This window comes from Puma concolor, chromosome B4, assembly GCF_028749965.1.
Source record: "Puma concolor isolate L17-30 chromosome B4, mPumCon1.1.hap2, whole genome shotgun sequence".
Classification (NCBI taxonomy): domain Eukaryota; kingdom Metazoa; phylum Chordata; class Mammalia; order Carnivora; family Felidae; genus Puma; species Puma concolor.
In genome coordinates, this window is record NC_141673.1 from 81,094,492 (window position 1) to 81,113,835 (window position 19,344).

The 19,344-nt window shown below is 41.2% G+C and overlaps 1 long non-coding RNA gene across 2 annotated transcripts; it reads right to left on the reverse strand.

The window, feature by feature from the left end:
• Positions 1–13,175: 13,175 nt before the first annotated feature.
• Positions 13,176–19,284, reverse strand: LOC147579246 (uncharacterized). 2 transcript variants are annotated; one of them, XR_015253690.1, is made up of 3 exons: positions 18,438–19,284; positions 17,604–17,811; positions 13,176–13,472 (listed from the first exon to the last, which is right to left on the reverse strand). It is a non-coding gene; the product is annotated as an uncharacterized LOC147579246 (long non-coding RNA). The 2 variants fall into 2 exon arrangements; XR_015253689.1 differs by lacking the exon at positions 13,176–13,472 and having other exon boundaries at positions 17,591–17,811.
• Between the last annotated feature and the right edge of the window lie 60 nt (positions 19,285–19,344).

The window sequence follows — 19,344 nt, forward strand, 5'->3', positions numbered from 1 at the left end:
ATGCTCCTGGATAGGAAGAGAAAATATTGTTAAAATGTCAATACTATGCAAAGCAATCTACATATTCAATGCAATGCCTACCAAAATAACACCAGCATTCTTCACAGAGCTAGAACAAACAATCCTAAAATTTGTATGGAACCAGAAAAGACCCTGAATAGTCAAAGCAATCTTGAAAAAGAAAACCAAAGCAGGAGACCTCACAATCCCAGACTTCAAGCTGTACTACAAAGTTATCATCAAGACAATATGGTACTGGCACAAAAACTAGACACTCAGATCAATGGAACAGAATAGAGAACCCAGAAATGGACCCACAAACGTGTGTCCAAATAATCTTTGACAAAGCAGGAAAGAATATTCAATGGAATAAAGACAGTCTCTTCAGCAAGTAGTGCTGGGAAAAATGGGCAGCAACATGCAGAAGAATGAACCTGGACCACTTTCTTACACCATACACAAAAATAAACTCAAAATGGTCAAAAGACCGAAATGTAAGACAGGAATCCATCAAAATCCTTGAGGAGAAAGCAGGCAAAACCTCTTTGATCTTGGCCACAGCAACTTCTTACTCAACACGTCTCCAGAGGCAAGGGAAACAAAAGAAAAAATGAACTATTGGGACCTCATCAAAATAAAAAACTTCTGCACAGTGAAGGAAACAATCAGCAAAACTAAAAGGCAACCAACAGAATGGGAGAAGATATTTGCAAACGACATATCAGATAAAGGGTTAATATCCAAAATCTATAAAGAACTTATCAAACTCAACACCCAAATAACAAATAATCCAGTGAAGAAATGGGCAAAACACATGAATAGACACTTCTCCAAGGAAGACATCCAGATGGCCAACCGACACATAAAAAAAAAAAAAATGCTCAACATCATTCATCATCAGGGAAATACAAATCAAAACCACAATGAGATATCACCTTACACCTGTCAGAATGGCTAACATTGACAATTCAGGCAACAACAGATGTTGGAAAGGATGTGGAGAAAGAGGATCTCTTTTGCATTGCTGGTGGGAATGCAAGCTGGTGAAGTCACTCTGGAAAAAGTATGGAGATTCCTCAAAAAATAAAAAATAGAACTACCCTAGGACCCAGCAATTGCACTACTAGGCATTTATCCACTCAATACAGGTATGCTGTTTCGAAGGGACACATGCACCCCAATGTTTATAGCAGCACTATCAACATAGCCAAAGTATGGAAAGAGCCCAAATGTCCATTGATGGATGAATGGATAAAGAAGATGTGGTGTATAAATATACAATGGAGTATTACTTAGCAATCAAAAAGAATGAAATCTTGTCATTTGCAAGTATGTGGATGGAACTGGAGGATATTATGATAAGCAAAATAGTCAGACAAAGACAAATATCATATGACTTCACTCATATGAGGACTTAAGACACAGAACAAATGAACATAAGGGAAGGGAAGCAAAATAATATAAAAACAGGGAGGGGACAAAACATAAGAGACTCTTAAATATGGAGAACAAACAGAGGGTTACAAGAGGGCTGTGGGAGGGGGATGGGCTAAATGGGTAAGGGACATTAGGGAATCTATTTCTGAAATAATTGTTGCACTATATGCTAATTTGGATGTAAATTAAAACATTAAAATTAAAAAAAAAATTTTTTACTTAATTCTTCCACCTGATTTTTTGTTTCTCATTTACCATGGTTTCTGTGTGTGTGTGTGTGTGTGTGTGTGTGTGTGTGTGTGTTTTACTTTTAATCTTCCTCTTTTCCTCTCTTCCAATGGAATAAGGATGCTTTCTTGAATCTGTTTTTCCATTTGTTGGAATTGAACTTATAATTCTATTTCCTATTATTTAGTGATTACTCTTAAGTATGTAACATGTAATGTAGCTCATTTTTTCTTAGCAAAGTCTCATGTTTATCACTACCCTGAACTTACTTTGCTTTTAGGTTGCTTTTGTTTTCCTCCACATTGGTTTTCTCCATCTGCTTTCTTTTTTTTGAAATGTTAGTTTATTTTTGTTACCAAAAACATAAAGTAGGGGCACCTTGCTAGCTCAGTCAGTGGAGCATGTGACTCTTGATCTCAGGGTTGTGAGTTTGAGCCCCACATTGGGTGTAGAGATTACCTAAAAAAATCTTTAAAACAATATAAAGTATATATTAGGATTATTGCTGTCTTATTATTTTTTATGGTCAATGTTTATTTCTGCCTGCTGCTTTATGACCCGCGCTAAGGCACAGCTTGTATCCCATTGTGCATGTCTATGCAGGGTGAAGGCACCACTACCTTCTTGTTGGCCCTGCCAGTGACCAGGTTTACTGGCTAAAACTGTCCTGTGGAGCCCGATGTTTTTATTTTGGAATAGGGAGTTTGGAATAGGAGAATATAAGCTTAAGCTCTATTCCATGTTGAGGATTTTGCAGTGCTAACCTGGATTAATAAAATTAGTGTTGGTTTGTTTGTTTAATTGACGGTGGACATATGGGGAGGCAGATACTCCATTAAAATATAATTACATGAAGAACTATACATGAATTAAAGTTAAATAGAAAGCAGTGGATGATCAGAGGAACTGGGGTGATAGGGATCTCATTTTCTTTGAAGACACAGATGTCTTCTCAGTGAGGTATATTTTGATTTGTCCCTTGAGGGATAATGGAACATAAGCCAGGCCAAGCATTATAGGCAGAGGGAACTGGGAGTGCAAGGTCATTAAGATATGAAAGAGCAGGGCTAATTCAGAAAATGGCACAAAGCTCTACATGATTGGAGTGAAGGACATGGGTTGCAGTCGGGTGACGACTATTCCTTTTTTTCTTATGTTTATTTTTATTTTTGAGAGACAGAGCACGAGCAGGGGAGGAACAGAAAGAGAGGGAGACACAGAATCCGAAGCAGGCTCCAGGCTCTGAGCTGTCAACACAGAGCCCAATGTGGGGCTTGAACTCACAAACCCAAGATCATGACCTGAGCTGAAGTTGGATGCTTAACCACTGAGCCACCCAGGTGCTCCAGATGCTGACTGTTCTCGAATGCACGTAAAAAAACTGGGTGTTCCACGTGACTCTGGCTGGTGGCTACCCAGCACATCAGCTCACCCCCTTTCTCATCCCTGGCAACACTGAATTAGTCATTCCACTTTTCTCACTCAGACTAGGCATGCTCTTAGAAACCTTTTCCACATGACACTCCCAGAGAATGGTTTCCAGTTAAAAAGAGTTGGCATTTCTATTTGTCACCTCTGCTGTTAACAATGGGAAGCCCCTGAAATCATTCATTCATACTTTGGAAAAACAGCTTTGGTGAAGGCATGGACACAAAAGATGGAGTAGGAAGTGGCTGCAGACCAGAGATGATGAAGGTTTGTCATTAGATGAGGTAACTGATATAGAGCAGAAGTAAGATTGGAGAAGAAATTTAGCAGGTGGGCTTAATCCTGATTTGGCACTAAGAGAAGGAGAGAAAAGGATGAAGACCAAAGGCAAATACAAGGGCAGCTCTAAGCTTTCAGAGTTGGAAGACTGGGTTGGGGGTGCAGGGTACCTGGTTTCACCTCCTTCCAGAGCACCTGTGATTCGGGCTGTGGCTATGGTGAGCAATTCCCACATGGGCCATCAGTGTCCCACTTCAAGGACCTGCTAAGTGGCTTTGGTGTTCTTCCTCATGGTTTTGGAAAGTCCTAGCATGGAAATGGCCAGAAATGTGTGAGAATTTATGACTTTGAGGTGGGGAGTAGCATCAACTGAGAAGGAAGGCAAGTTGGTGGATAAATGTCCCAACCTCTGCCCTTTGAGGGGACAAATCTGAAGCACGTGCCATGCGACTCCTGAGGGCTCCCAGTGGGGCTGAGCCTCTCAGCTGCAGGTGCTAGTAATGAGATCAGTAGCACGTTCTTTCCTTGCCCCTCCTCCTTTCTTGTCTTTTCTCAGTTCCACACTCCTCCTTGTGAGCTGACACCTCAAATAAGGCACCTGCGCCTTAGTCCTTGTCCCATGCTGTGCCTTTGGATCACCAGATAAAGACTGTGATGAAAATACCGTTATTTGGAACGGATGGAGACTTGAACAGAAGGCTGGAAGTGGAAGTCATGGACGGGAAAACAAAGCATTTTCAATGGGAAGTTCGTGTGATGATCCTAAACATTAAGGAACAGAGAATGGCACATAGCAGGCTCTCAGCACAGGCGTGCCTTGTTTTACTGCACTTGGCTTTATTGCCCTTCACAGGTATTGTGTTGTTTACAGATTGAAGGTTTGTAGCAACCCCTGCATCGAGCAAGTCTATTGGCTGCGTTTTCCCAACAGTATGTACTCACTTCATGTCTCTGTGTCACATTTTAGTCATTCCCACAATATTTCAAACTTTGTTATTATTATTATTATTATTATTATTATTATATTTGTCACAGTAACCCGTGATCAGTGATATGGGATGTTACCATTATAATCGTTTTGGGGCCAAATGCATGAACTGTGTTCATATAAGATGGCAAATTTAATCCCTGAATGTTGTGCATGTTCCAACTGCTCCACCAACTAGCCATTCCTCCATCTCTCCCTCTCCTCGGGCCTCCCTATTCCCTGAGACACAACAACATTGAAATCAGGCCAATTAGTAACCCTACTTTGGCCTCTAAGTGTTCAAGTAAAAGGAAGAGTTGCATGTTTCTCCTTTCAAATCAAAAGCTAGATGTGATTAAACTCAGTGAGGAAGGTATGTCCGAAGCCAAGATAGGCTGAAAAGCTAGGCCTCCTGCAGCAAACATTTAGCTGCATTGTGAATGCAAAGGAAAAGTCCTTGAAGAAAATTAGAAGTGCTACTCTGGTGAACACATCAATGAAAGGAAAGTAAAACAGCTTTATTGCTGATATGGGGGTTTCAGGGGTCTGGTTAGAAGACCAAACCAGCCACAACATTGCCTAATTAACCAGAGCCTAATCCCGAGCAAAGCCCTAACTCTTCAATTTCACGAAGGCTCAGAGAGGTGAGGAAGCTACAGAAGAAAAGTGCGAAGCTAGCAGAGGTTGGTTCATGAGGTTTAAGGAAAGAAACCGTCTCCAGAACCTAAAAGTGCAAAGTGAACCAGCAGGTGCTGATGGAGAAGCTGAAGTGAGTTATCCAGAAGATCTAGCTAAGATCATTAATGAAGGTGGCTACACTAAACAGATATTCAATGTAGACAAAACAGCTTTCTTTTAGAAGATGCCAGCTAGGACTTTCACAGCTAGAGAGGAGAGGTCCATGCCTGGCTTCAGAACTTCAAAGGACAGTCTGACTCTCTTGTTAGCAGCTTAATGCAGCTGGTGACTTGAAGTTGAAGCCAACGTTCATTGGCCATTCTGAAAATTATGCGGCCCTTAAGAATTATGTTAAATCTACTTTGCCTGTACTCTACCAACAAAGCAATAAAGCCTGGATGACAGCACATCTGTTTACTATATGGTTTATTGAATATTTGGAGCTCACTTTTGAGACCTATTTCTCAGGAAAAAAGGTATCTTTTGAAATATTACTGCTCATTGGCAATGTACCTAGTTACCAAAAAGCACTGATGGGAGATGTGCAATGAGATTCATATTGTTTTCAAACCTGCCGACAACATCCATTCTGTAGCCTATGGATCAGGGAGTGATTTCATCTTTCAAGTCTTATTATTTGAGAAATACATTGCATAAGGGTATAGCTGCTATAGGCAGTGAAAACCTTCTGGAAAGGATTCACCATTTTGGATATCATTAAAAACATTCATGATTCAGAGGAAGGGGTCAAAATAATAACATAATCAGAGTTTGGAAGAAGTTGATTCCAACCCTCATGGATGACTATGAGGTGTTCAAGACTTCAGCAGAGGAAATACTGCAGATGAGGTGGAAATAGCAAGAGAACCAGAATTAGAAGTGGGGCCTGAAGATGTGACTGAATTGCTGCCATCTTATGAAAGAAACTCTAACAGGGGAGGAGTTGCTTCTTATAGATATGCAAAGAAAGTGGTTTCTTGAGATAAAATCTACGCCCAGTGAAGACGCTGTGAAGACTGTTGACAGAAAGGACTTAGCTGGTAAAGCAGTGGTGGGGTTTGAGAGGACTCCAATTCTGAAAGAAGTTCTGCTGTGAGTAAAATGCTATCAAACAGCATCTCATGCAGCAGAGAAGCCCTTTATGAAAGGAAAAGTCAATCAATGTGGCAAAACAAATTGTTCTTATTTTAAGAAATTGCCACAGCCACCCCAACCTTCAGCAACCACCACCCTGATCAGTCAGCAGCCATCAACATCGAGGCAAAACCCTCCACCCTCAAAAAGATTAGGACTTGCTGGAAGCTTAGACGATGATTAGCACTTTTTAGCAATAAAGCATTTTTAAATTAAGGTATGTACATATTTTTAGGCATGATGCTATTGCACACTTAATAGACTACAGTATGGTGTGCAGATAACTTTTATATGCACTTGGAAAACAAAAAATTCATTTGACTGGCTTTATTTCGATATTTGCTTTATTGTCGGTGGTCTGGAACCAAACCCACAATATCTCCAAGGTATGCTTGCAATGTGATGAACAGACAACAGTTGAAGTCTTAGAGTAGATGAAATCTTATGTTTAAGACTAATTCATCCTGAAAAGAGACCCAAGGCATGAACTAATGCTTCAAGAGATGTTTATGGAGCCTGGTGCTCTGTTTACTTTTTACACACTAATTGGCAAATTTATTGGGTTGCCAAGATGGCAAGTTTATGGATTAAAAAATATATATAATTTACTGGTAAATGTCATCTGTGTTGTATTTGAGTTGCTCTTTTTTTTTTTTCCTTTGAAGAAAGTTTAGCTTAAAAAGAAAAGTAAAAATTACAGGAAATAATTTGCGAATTCATGTCATTTGTGAAGACTTTTGAAAGACCAGGGGAGTTGGGTTTGGGATCTGCTTCCCTCCGCCCCTGTTCAATGACTGTCATTGTCTCAATGGGGAGAAAAGTTTCTGCATTTTGCTGAGCTGATGTGAGGTGCAGCTCACAAGTAAGCACCTTTGTTTATAAAGCTGTGCTGTAAAGTACGTTAGCTATAGCCACATGTGGCTACTGAGGACTGGAAGTGTGGCTAGGGCAACTGAGAAATATTTTCATTTATTTTATTGTAATTAGTTTAAGAAGCTTAAGCAATGTAAAATATTTTTTCCATGAAACGCAAGTTTGTTTTGGTAGGACTATATTACACTCTTGAAAATGTAGCATTTGAATGGATATGTCTAAGGCTTAGTATGATAATTAAAGGGGGTAAATCGTCTCATTAATAATTTTTAAAAGCTCTGTTGAAATATAATTGATATACAAAACACCATGCATATTTAATATGTACAACTTAATGAGTTTGGACATAATACATAAAACCAGGAAATTATCCCCACAATAAGGGTAATAGACATATCCATCACCTCCAAAAATTTTGTGTGTGTGGTAAGAACACAACACAAGATCTACCCTCTTGCAAAGTTTCAAGTGCAATATACAGTATTATTTAGTACCCCAATGCCATGCAGCATACTCCTAGAACTAATTCATCTTGTAATTTTATGTAGTATTTTGCAATGAGAATGTTTTAGGTATGTTTGGTTAAACAAAATTTATTAAAATTCTTTCTTTCTCTCCTTCTCTTTTCCTTCCTTCCTTTCTTTCCCTCGTCTTACCTTCTTTCTCCCTTTCTTTCTTTTCTTTCTTTCTTTCTTCTTTCTTTCTTTCTTTCTTTCTTCTTTCTTTCTTTCTTTCTTTCCAGTAGGCCCCACGCCCAGCATGGAGCCCAATGCGGGGCTTGAACTCACGATCCTGAGATCAAGACCTGAGCTGATATCAAGAGTTGGGTGCTTAACTGACTGAGCCACCCAGGCACCCCTCTTTTTGCTGTTTTTAATGTGGCTATTAGAAAATAAAACTAGATATGTGGTTAATATTATATTTCTATTGACAGTGTTGGTATAAAATGTCCTGAAAGTATAAGCTACAAGAGCCCTGGTTAACGGAGGCCTCTTCTGGGTACAAGGATTATGGTTGGGGTGCGTCCTCAGCAGCTTTTCTTTGGCCTTATGCTTCTCATGTATCTACCACACTGATATCTCTTACCACCATGGGGACTGGGAATATAAGGCACAAATCCTATAACAAAAGAAATGTTCTCTAGGGTTTAGTTTTGTTTTGCTTTGATTTTTGACCCAGACTTGGCTCTTTAATATATTTGTCAGTTTGTTTGTTTTATCGGGGCCTAAAGCATTGGGTTTTGTTTCAAAATGGCAGGAAGAGCGTAAGGGTGGGACCCGAAGAGGAAACAAAACAAAACAAAACAAAAACCCTTGGCCCTGTTAAGAACGGAGCAAGGGTGTGGCTGGAACTGAGCTGGCACCTACTCCCTGAGCCCAGAGACAAGGGATCAGGTGGAGGACAGCCTGGGGTGGAGGCCGAGATCATCGGTGAGGGGAGAATGCTAAGCCAGAGGAGCAAACCTTGTTCCCAACACAGGGTCCAAGATGGGAGAGGAGGCCAAGAGCAGTGGGTGCCAGGGAATCACAATAGATGGGACAAATCACAGAGGTGAAAGTCTCATAAATGAGCTGCTAAGAGAAAACATGAGGGTGAGAGACAAGCCAGATGGAGGGTGGGAGCACGAGACAGGGGATGTAGTCAGATGTCCACCCATCTTCCAGGTCCCTCCTCCAGGTGAGAGGACCACACTGCTCAGCCCTTGTCAGGGACCCTCCCTTCTGCCCAGCTGCTGACAAATGTGTTTACTTACCCAGCCCTAGAATTTAAAGCAAACTCTATTGGACTGTCTTCAAACTGGTCGGTATTGTTGAGTTTTTTGGCTCCTGTACATATATCACACAAAAGTCTAGTTTATTTGTCACTCTATCCTACTAGCCTGGAGCTGTCTCAACCCTCTCTGTTGCCAGCGCCCAACAAAGTTAACAAGTTACAAACAAGTAGCCCGAGCGGTGGGCAGCGGAGGTGGGCCTGGAATTAGGAAACCATGTCACTCAAGGATATGTAAATCCTGGTACTTTTTTAAAAAGTTCCCACAGATTCTTTTGGAATGCATGGATATTTAAATATCCATATGCATGCATGTTAAAACCCACTATATGAAATAACACCTTCATTTTGGTGTCAGTCTAGGCGAGGGGCGCCCACTTTTAGGATGGATTGGGGAGGCTGTTTTCAAGAGCTATTCTTTGCAGCTGGATTGTTCACTGACTCGATGGAGCTAAAACTCTTCCAAAGAAGTGAACTGTCCTCACAGAAATAGCTGAAAGAAACACACCAAGTTTCTTGGCATGATGCAGCAAGGCAGGCTGCAATAGATTAGCTCTGCCCTTAACAACAAGTTTCACTGGGCCGATGAGAGATGTTATGGAAACGTATCAAGGGAAAGAGGACTCCAGCTTCAGCTGGCCAGCAGACCATAGGGTAATCACTGCAATGAAAATACTGAACGAGCACCAAGACTCACAAAGCAGCTTATTATAAGGATTTAATATACAGTATTATGGGGAATCTGGATAGCTCTTGTAATGGGATATGGAGCCTTGCTCTTCTCAGTCCCTGGTTCGAATTTGGATTAAGTCCATTTCAACTAAAATTAGTTGCCATTTGAGACAATTTGGAGGCCTTGGCAAAACAAGTTGGTCATCTCATCCCGGCTACCAGGAGAGCTGACCTCACATGCAGGGGCTACATCCCAAAGTAAAAAAATCCCAAGTGTTCTCTTGCTATAGGTTTCCTTAAAAAAATTTTTTTTTAATGTTTATTTATTTTTGAGAGACAGACAGAGAGACAGAGCGTGAGAGGGGGAGGGGCAGAGAGAGAGGGAGACACAGAATCCGAAGCAGGCTCACGGCTCTGAGCTGTCAGCACAGAGCCCGATGTGGGGCTCAAACTCACAGACTGCAAGATAATGACTGAGCCGAAGTTGGACGCTTAACTGACTGAACCACCCAGGTGCCCCGATAGGCTTCTTTTTAGAGCAGAGATAGGAGTCCCACACTAGCATTATTTTAAAAATGCTTGAATCACAAACTCCAACTCTATGGCCCTCATTCAGTTTTGGAGAGTCAAAATTGTAAAGATTAAAAAAAAAAAAAAACCCAAAACAACAACAAGTTGTTAAAGTTTGAAGTTTAGTTACTGAGTCAGACTTCTTTAAGAAAGCACCATGGTGATATGGTAACTGTAGGCTACTATAGATATCAGGAGGTTCTTTAGCAGGGGCCAGGTCTGCCCTATATTCAAGTGCAGTCAAAGATTCCAGGGAAGTCATCTTTCAGGGCTATGTGCTCTTTTTAATGCCTGTCTTCCCCGGATCCTGCTCTGTCTTGCTTGTCCAACTCTAAGCTATCAAATAGCTGAATCAAATAGCAACAGGAATAAAATTGAGTCAGCAAGGGCTTGCTATCTCTCTCCATCTATAAAGAAGATGGTTGTCTGTCAGCTATAACCTGCATTGCTACATCTTTGTTTTGTGGAAGGTTAGGAAATAAGAGGTTATCAGAAAAGTGCCTGAGAACATCATGGTGCTCGAGGATGTGAAATTCCCAGGTACATAGAAGCTCTTTAAACATTACTGTTAAGTCCACAATCTATTACATGTTCATCATTGATTCAGACTGTCCTGCATTTCCTCAGCCAGAAAAGTGGAGTCACAGGTAGAACTGTAAAAAGGCTGGTGTTCCTAAACTTGTGGGCTCCTGGATCTCCCTGCATTCACTGCCACCATCTGGCACCTGAACTCTCTTGTGACTTTAGTTCCATAGCATATACACTAGTTACAAAAATTCTCTCTGAGTGTTGTGTTCCAGTAAACTAAAATCTAGATAGATATATGCTTTCAGGATTGTGCAGCCAAAAATTAACGTAGAGGTAGGCAGTCACACCTTCTACATCCCTTCATGTGTTTGGGTTTCTCTTCAGTCTGTCATCTTCTGATGCCAGAGTCATTGAAACAGGAGAAGAGAAGATTTGAAAGCCCCTGTATCTTACCTAAACAATTAGCCATTCAGTGGACACAGCCACAACAATTGTCAGCTAAGGGACACCATCAAAGGCATTCCTAGACACTAGAGAGGAGAAACAATAGAATTCTCTTCCTGGTCCTTGAGTCTTGTTCATTTTCCTTCACAAACCAACCAGAAATGAAATTCATAAGTAAAATAAAGCTATAGTCAACACACTGTCCTAACATAATGGAATAATGAAAAGAAAGTAATTTATATTTGAAAATGAATTTTGATATACCTCTATTCTCCATCTTTATGGCTGAGATAGCTCTAAATGTAACCTGATAGAGTTGTGTTTTATTAGCAGCATTGCTACCAGTGGCACACTCTTATGAAAGTCTGGACAGTGCTCATAAGGGAACAAAACAAAATGTCTTCCACATGGACTCATTCCTTGAGCATTCCTAATATGTTCAAGCTGTGCAAAAGATACTTCATGTAGACTATAAGTGGAATTAGAGTCTAGGCTTGGGTAATTAAAAGCAGGTTTTTCACCTTTGTGAAAGGTCTCAAAGGATGTGGGGAAAATCCCCACGTTGCACTGCAGGGCAACAAAGCACAAAATATCCATCTTTGCTTCCTTATACCTAAAGGTGGGTACAGTCCCTCCAGGATTATAACAACACAAATGTCTCCACCGCTTTCCAAACTACCTTCATGAAAAACCAGAGTTAGAATGTCAATCTAGGGACTTGGTTCCTCATGAAGTTCTGTGGTGTGCTCCACCATAAATTACTGCAAATATGTGTACAGTGCCCATTGTACCCACTAAATTATACATTCTAAGGGAGCCAAGGCTATGCCTGTCCTGATCACCACTGCATCGCCTGACATGGACTAGGCACTCAACAAGGATTTGTTGAATGAGTCAATGAGGAAATGAATGAATGAATGAATGAGTACTATATAGTCATCAGACCTGCATCAGTTTATCAGCACAGACCAACTCTACACTGTAATGCTTAAAGAAACTTGCCTTTAAATATTTTTATATTTATATTTTTATAACCTACTTATATTAGGTTTAAATGTAGTAACTCCATGGCATCTCATGTGGACCTAAGAACACCTTTAGCTCAATATCTGTGGTAATTTCAATGTCGCGGTGATTTCTTGGGTCAGAAGAATGGGGCTTTGTGCCTAAGAGCTAATATTTAGAGGATGCAAAGAAACACAGCCTCCAAATTAAACTCTTCCTCATTTCCTGCTTCACTCCTTTCCTTTGTGGCTGCATGTGGTGCGCTCTGCCTGGGGTCTTACGGTGTCATGTCGCATTTCAAGGAAGATCTCACGTCGTGTGTACAATCTGCATCCCAACACTGTTGGGGCTAGGAGTCAGGAAGTCTGGATTTGCATCCCACTTTTGCCACTATCTGGCTGTGGGAACTTACAAAAGTTACTCCACTTCTCTAAGTCTCTGTTTCCTTGTTTATAAAATAGAAGGATGGGACTAAGAGTCTCTGACTGTTCTTTCCAGCTCATCTATGTAACATTTAGTGATATTTCAGACATGGGAATAAACAGACAGGTAGACCCACAGTTGTGACCAAGCTAGAACGTGGTTAAAAAAAAAAAGGCAAAGGTTGGTAATTGAGCTTTGCCTAGTGGACAAAATGCCCTTGGAACTTCACAGAAGAAAAAGAAGGAAAACAAGTCTGTTTAGGTTGTGTGGTTTCTGTAACATGAATTTAACTAATTTCACTCTCTGTCTAGAAAAGTTTTATATTTTGTTTTGCATTACCTGGGAGATTTGTCACATGATGTATTCTTATTTTTCTCTACTTTCAATATTTAAAGGTAGGCTTTAACATCAGGTCCTAAACTGTCCAAAATAGGCACCACATACTGATGGTGGTTGCTACCTGTCAGAAATGAGAATCCTGATTTCTCAATGCTCATAATTGCAAATAAATAATTCTCTCCCAGCAACTAAATAATTTCCTCCCTTGCAGAATCCTTGAAACTCTGAGCTTCAATTTAAAGATCAATTCCTGTAAACTCTATCGTATTTAGGCCTAAGCACATAGGAGATTAATACTGAAATGTTAAAGGGCTATAATTTGGGGGTTCTAAGATCATCTTATGGTTAGCCCATGAGATCTGGGAATTGCTCTGTCTGGAGAGAAAGGAACTTAAATGCATTCATGTGGCAACAGGATTTTATTTGAACAGCAGGCAGCTGCCTGCTAGCATTGCTTTTAGAATTGGTATCCCCTGCATTGAAGCCTTATTGGGATAGAGAAGTATCTCAACTGCCCCCACTTCAGCACCAGGTTGGGCCCACTCCTCCAAGCATCTTCTGGTATCTACTGACCAGCTTTCCTCCCAGATGCTAAGGAATCCTGGGGCTGCGTGAGAACTATGTCCACAACAGGGAGAAAGTCCAGCATGTGGTAACAAGCTTCTGTACACAAAGAACCGCAGGCTTCCTTCTCGAACTAAAGGAATCAAAGAAAGAACAGAGTGTTGATTGTTCAGCTTTCTATGTCCACCTGCCATAGGATCTTGAGCTGAGCAAATGGCAGATAATTTTACTTGGAAGCTTTATCATTATACAATGACTTGAAGTTGAGCATGAGAGGGAGAGATAAAATAGCACTGTGTGTGTGTGTGTGTGTGTGTGTGTGTGTGTGTATGTGTGTGGTGCACGTGGAAGGGCCCAGGCTTTTGGAAGACATCACTCATCACTGAACTCCAAGAGCAAGTCTCCAAACTGTGAGTACTCTAATATACAGCAGATAGGAAATCCCTGGATGCAACTGAAAAGTCTCAGACTAGATTCTTCTTCACCTTTAATGCAGAGCCCACACCTTTGTTATATCCCACTGATTGCCAGAGACCTGAGCCCCCTCCACCCTCGGTTACGAGTGGTTACAGGAAAAAATCATAGGGAATATGCATCAACTAGGTCTTTCCTCCAAGTCCTGGAAAAAAAAAATAGGATAAACTAACGGCCAAGGCTGCTGAAGGGCTAAAGCAACAGTCTTGTCTCTCCCCATTAAAGTCTTTAAAAGCTTAACATAGTTTTCATTTCTCAGCGCTAATTCAAATCTAAGTCTCTTGCCTTCCTCACAAATCCTCCCTCCACCTTGAATTGGTTGTTCCAGGAGCATCTTCCCTGCTATTATTAGTGGATAATTGCTTAACATTTTCTAGAGGTAATTAACCTTGCCTTTGAAATGAAAGAAATCCCTAAATTGAGCAATATGATGAAAGCCATTCTTTCATGTAATTTAGTCTCATCAGCCAAGTACATCAATTTCTAGCTCAAAGGCAGGGCTGAAGAAGAAGCAGTGGCGATACTGTAAAGAAAAAAACTCAAGGTCTCAACACTGTCAATCTCAGTTTCTTCAGAACAGGGATCCCAATGCAGCAGCCTGATGGCATGAGGTCAGTGGTTCTGTTCAAGCTCAACACAGCGACCTTGACAAAGGACATCTGTTAGGAGTCCATGTCGAGCTGACAGCAAGATGCTAGGTATTGCATGCATACTGAAGACTCCAGAAGTTCACCAAGCACCCCTAATTCTGCATTAAAATTTAATTTCTCTTAACATTTTTAGAAAAAAAAATGTCATAGTTCAAGGAGCTCTGCTAGTCTACATGCAGTTTGTTGATCCCCGCCAGTGTCTGTATCCTTGCCTGTTTCATAATTAATTGGGTAAGCAGTTCCTTTACAACCATAGGTTTTGAGGTTGTGAGATCCCACAAACAACATGCTTGCCCCCCTGCCTCCACCTAAGGCTGTGCCCAGCTGATTTCAGACTGATGGATATCAGAATTTTCCTCTTGCCGAGAGAAAGATTTCCAAGATGGAGACTAAACAACATCCGCTGGTATCTTGTTCCAAAGGTTGGGAAAGTTCTGTGCCAGCAAACCACTTTGTGGTTGCATTAGACGCTCTCGCCTGCCCTGCGGTTAGCTGGAAGTCAGTTTACCGCAGGGCTTTTATCACCCAGAGGCTGCATTTAGCTTTCTGGGTGACCGTGGCCCACACCCCAAACCAGAGGAAGGCCCTGAGGGGCTTTTTAAGGACCATCCAGAAACCCTCAGAGATGCAGGAGGTCCAGATCAGATCTACAGACACAGATTTGCAAAAAGAGAGAGAGAGAGAGAGAGAGAGAGAGAGAGAGAGAGAGAGAGATCACTTTGGCGCCCTCTAGGGGCAGTTTATTGCCATCTTGTAGATTGTGAAATCATACATTTGGGTAATTTCATGTCAGTATGGAGACAAACATCTTGTTAGTGATTTCCTCACATGGCTTACCAGTACCCTTTCCTACATTCTTTTTGTTGATTATTTTACATGACCACAGGATCCCTTTTCTCATGGAAACTTCATCATAAAATCCTGTACCAAAGGGGAAAAAAACCCAACAACAACAAAATTAAAGCCAGAGATTTTGATTGTGTCTATCAGTTCTGTTTATTTTGATGCAAGCACTGGAGGCAGCTCTTCAGCCATCCTTTTTAAATGTTTCCCATTCACAAACATGTGATTTGAGTTGGTTTCATTCCCCTTTAACAAACAGGGGGAGCTCTGGGGGAATAGATATTATGATGCCTAATAATTAACAGCATGGTCTGCCTATTTTTCGAAGCACTGCTACTTACTGTCTTTGGGTAAGTTACTTAACCTCTGCACCTCAGTTTTCCCAAGCAGAAGTGGGTCAAATAAGAGTGCCCTCCTCATAAAAGTGCTGTGAGGATTACATGAGATAATGCCCGTGAAGCACGTCATCCTCCTTCACAGGTGTCCAGGGTCTCTGGAACTCAAGGCAGGAGAGTGCAGGAAACTCAGGAGTCACATAACAAAGGCACGCACCTCATGGGGTCATGGAACACATTAAATTAGTTAATGAAGGCAAAACGCCAGAATAATGTTTAGTACCTAGCAAATATTTGAAATCGTTTGCTGCTGTTAGTTTCCTTGTGTATCTCCATTTTATAGTCGAGCGAACTAAAACATACAGAGGTTAAGCAACTTGCTTAGGAAATGGACAAATAGTAAGCAGCAGAGTCAGGAATCTGACTCCATGGCCCATGCTCTTTACCACTATGCTCTCTCCATGCATAGTAGCTATTACTATCACTACTATTTTGACAGGAGAAATAATTTTCAAGCAGGCCTGCTGTCACCTACTGAAGAGAAGTTTCCAATTCGTCAGCCTGCAAAGTGCACACTTAGCCTTACACTAAGACAGTAAACATGTAGCCACCCATTAACCAATCTTTTGGAGGCATGGGGCAGAAGTCCTCCATATTTTTGTTTTATAATAAGAGGGTATTTTCCACTTGCTAAGATATTTGACCTGATCTGGGAAAGTGGAGACAGTCACTAAGGAATTTAAAGAGGGAGTATCCAGAGGAAGAGCCGAAAAGCATTCTTAGGGTCTTCCTGCCAAGGTGGACTGAATCGAATGCCCTGGTAACTTCCAACCTTTCTCTAGGAAGGCCTCCAGGCCACTCCACTTTCTGATTTTAGCATAGACGATGCTCCCTGCTCCTCCGAGAAGTAATCTGAGGTTTCTTACAATTTCTGTTGAATTTGGACAGAGATATTCTATGCTTACAATCATTGGAGTGTTCCTAATGTAGTTACAATAGGACTGCTCCCTGACGTATGGCTTCAGCCATCTTTGTCAGCATGTTACCATCTCTGCTATCTAAGCTGCTAAACCTCAGAATCTTCCCAGCTCAAGGAGTGCCCATTGATTTTAGCTTCCAAAAACAGATTTCCCACTGTACCACCAGATCATAACTGTTGGTGAAGTCCCCTGCTAGTCTGCTTACTGTCTACAAGCGCTGAGGTTACGGAAACTCAAATCTCTGAGGCTGTCTTATTTTCTCTGAGGGCACGGAGCTAAAAGAAGATGGTTTGTTGTTTTAGGGAAGACACTCACTCCTAAGAAATTTCTAGCTATTGGGCAGGGGAAAAAAACTGTTTTGGAAAATACCAAGTTTTTCTGATGTTGAAGTGGTACAAATATGTATTTAAAGGAGGTGCTTTCCTGAGAGGTGTAGCTGAGGAGGATGCCTGCATTTGAGCTCAATTTGGCTCTGAGGCTTCCTGGTACATTTTCTTTTCCCTTATTTAGACAAGGTAGTAAAGTACTTCATAAGTGAGTTTCTTCTCTTACTCACGTGCTGTACAAGGAGAGAAGCCCACTTGTACTGAAGTAAAATTACCTGAAAAATACGTTTTCCTAGGAAGTGCTGTCTTGGTAAGAGGAAGATGTTTTCAGGTTGAGTATTAGTCTTGAAGACTCTGGAAGAAAAAAAAAACACTCTGGAAGGCTTCATACTGCCTGAAAGTTGTCATCGTTGACAATCACTATTAATAGTCGAAGCAATGAGACAGCAATGATAATGTCACTTACATTGGCCTTTATATGGGTCTCCACATTGAAAAGTTCAAGTGCCACATGCAAGGGTATAGATGGTTTCTCAGGTGTGTTATGGTCCCATTAACAGATGGAAAACCGAACTTGCAAAGGTATCTGTCTCTCTAAAGGGCCCAGAAGAAGTCACTCAATGGTGACAGAAAAAAATACAACTTCAGGACCATACCTTTTAATATGCACCATCATTGCAAGTGTAGGGTTGACAAGTGTGGTTGTATACAATGTAATTAGCCTCTGAGGAGCAGGGATGCATGATACTAGAATGTTCATTCATTCATTCATTCCATGTTCACTGAGTGTTCATTACATGCCAGCTATCACTTCAGGCAGTGGGGTACAAAGTGTCTAAGGTCACAGAGCTTCCATTATGGTGGCTAGAGACAAAAAAAAAATCAAAATGAAGTATCAGGTAGACATAAATGCTGTGAGGCAAATAAAACAAAGGAACAGAGCTAGGAAACACTGAGCATGTCCACAGGGTCTTGTTTTCTATAGCATGGTCAAAGAAAGCCTCCACAAGAAGGTGGCATTTGAGCAGGTATCTGAAGGACATTAGGGTTCAGTAAGAGTTGTTAAAGTATAATTTTCAAACAGTCAAAAAGCGACTCTTGCATAAATAGAAGCTGAACATATGTCAAAGATTTATTCTATTCAGTAGTTAGTAAAGGATCAATAAAATGTTAAGATTGGTTCAAAAGGGCATTGAAAAATCTGTCATTTACAGGGAGTTTAACAACGGAGTGCTCAACTAAGAAAGGATGTTATATTGGAGACTAAACTGGTTAATGTCCTACTATATTCTATATAAACTATATTCTTTGAGGTTATCTTTCTAACAGACAGAAATTGGGTCTCTCCTGGAAAAAAAAATCTATAACAAGTAACTTCACTACATCTAGGATTTTTAATCCATAGTAAACAGTGAGTAAAATAAGGCACATTCTTGTGTAAGCCTATTAAACAATGTATCCGTGGCACATTGAAAGGACATACGGCTCACCTTTTTAAGTTTGCCTTCTCCTCCACCTCCTCCTTCTTCTTCTCCTTCTTCTTCTTATAAAAAAGCCATGCAGATAGCTGAAGGAAGAACATTGCAGGCAGAAACGATGTGAGTGAATCAGCCCATTTCCCTGACTCAGGGAGGATCCCTCCCACTGACGCAGACTCACACATTCACCTGGACCTTATTATGAATTTTGGTGTAAGTAAATAGCTGGGGGCAATCTGGAGAAGCTGGAAGGTTTATATTAGAAAGTGAGTGGGTACTGAAGTTGGGAGTTGAGAGTGTGGGGATTTTCAGAAGATATTAGGAAGTGAGGAGTATGAAAAGTGGTGAATGAGGGATGAATGGATTTGTGCAACAATTTGCTACTTTTCTTGGGCATGAAAACATACTTTGTCTATCCCAGCTCCACCTTTGCCTGTTTCCTGAGAGACTGAGCAAAGATATGAATTAGTTCTGATTACTTTCGGTTTGTTTGTTGGACTGGGTTCAATAGGAGATGGGACCATGTCCTTTCCAGAACTTGTCTCTGAAACAATCACATGCATTAGGGTGTTTCAGCATGGAAACATTGTCACTGGAAGCTGAGCAGGAAAGGAAGTGAGAATGCCTCTCAAGTCTGGAGGGTTAGAGAAGTGCCCCCCATCCAGGGAAGCCACTTGTAGTTGCCCCTCTTCTCTTCACTTTACCCACCTTCTAGCCACCGCTCTAGCTGAGGTTTTCCGAGCCTCACTGTGGGCTCTGGCGCCCCGTGCCTGCCCTTCAGACCCTAGCTCCTGCCTTTCTCCACATGTTCCGGGCTGAAACTTAATCTCTGTTTTCCAAAATACCTTTTCTTCTCACTCTTCACGCTGCATACAACCCCCCCCCACCCCCCGCATGTCCTCATGGTAGTTTAACTACC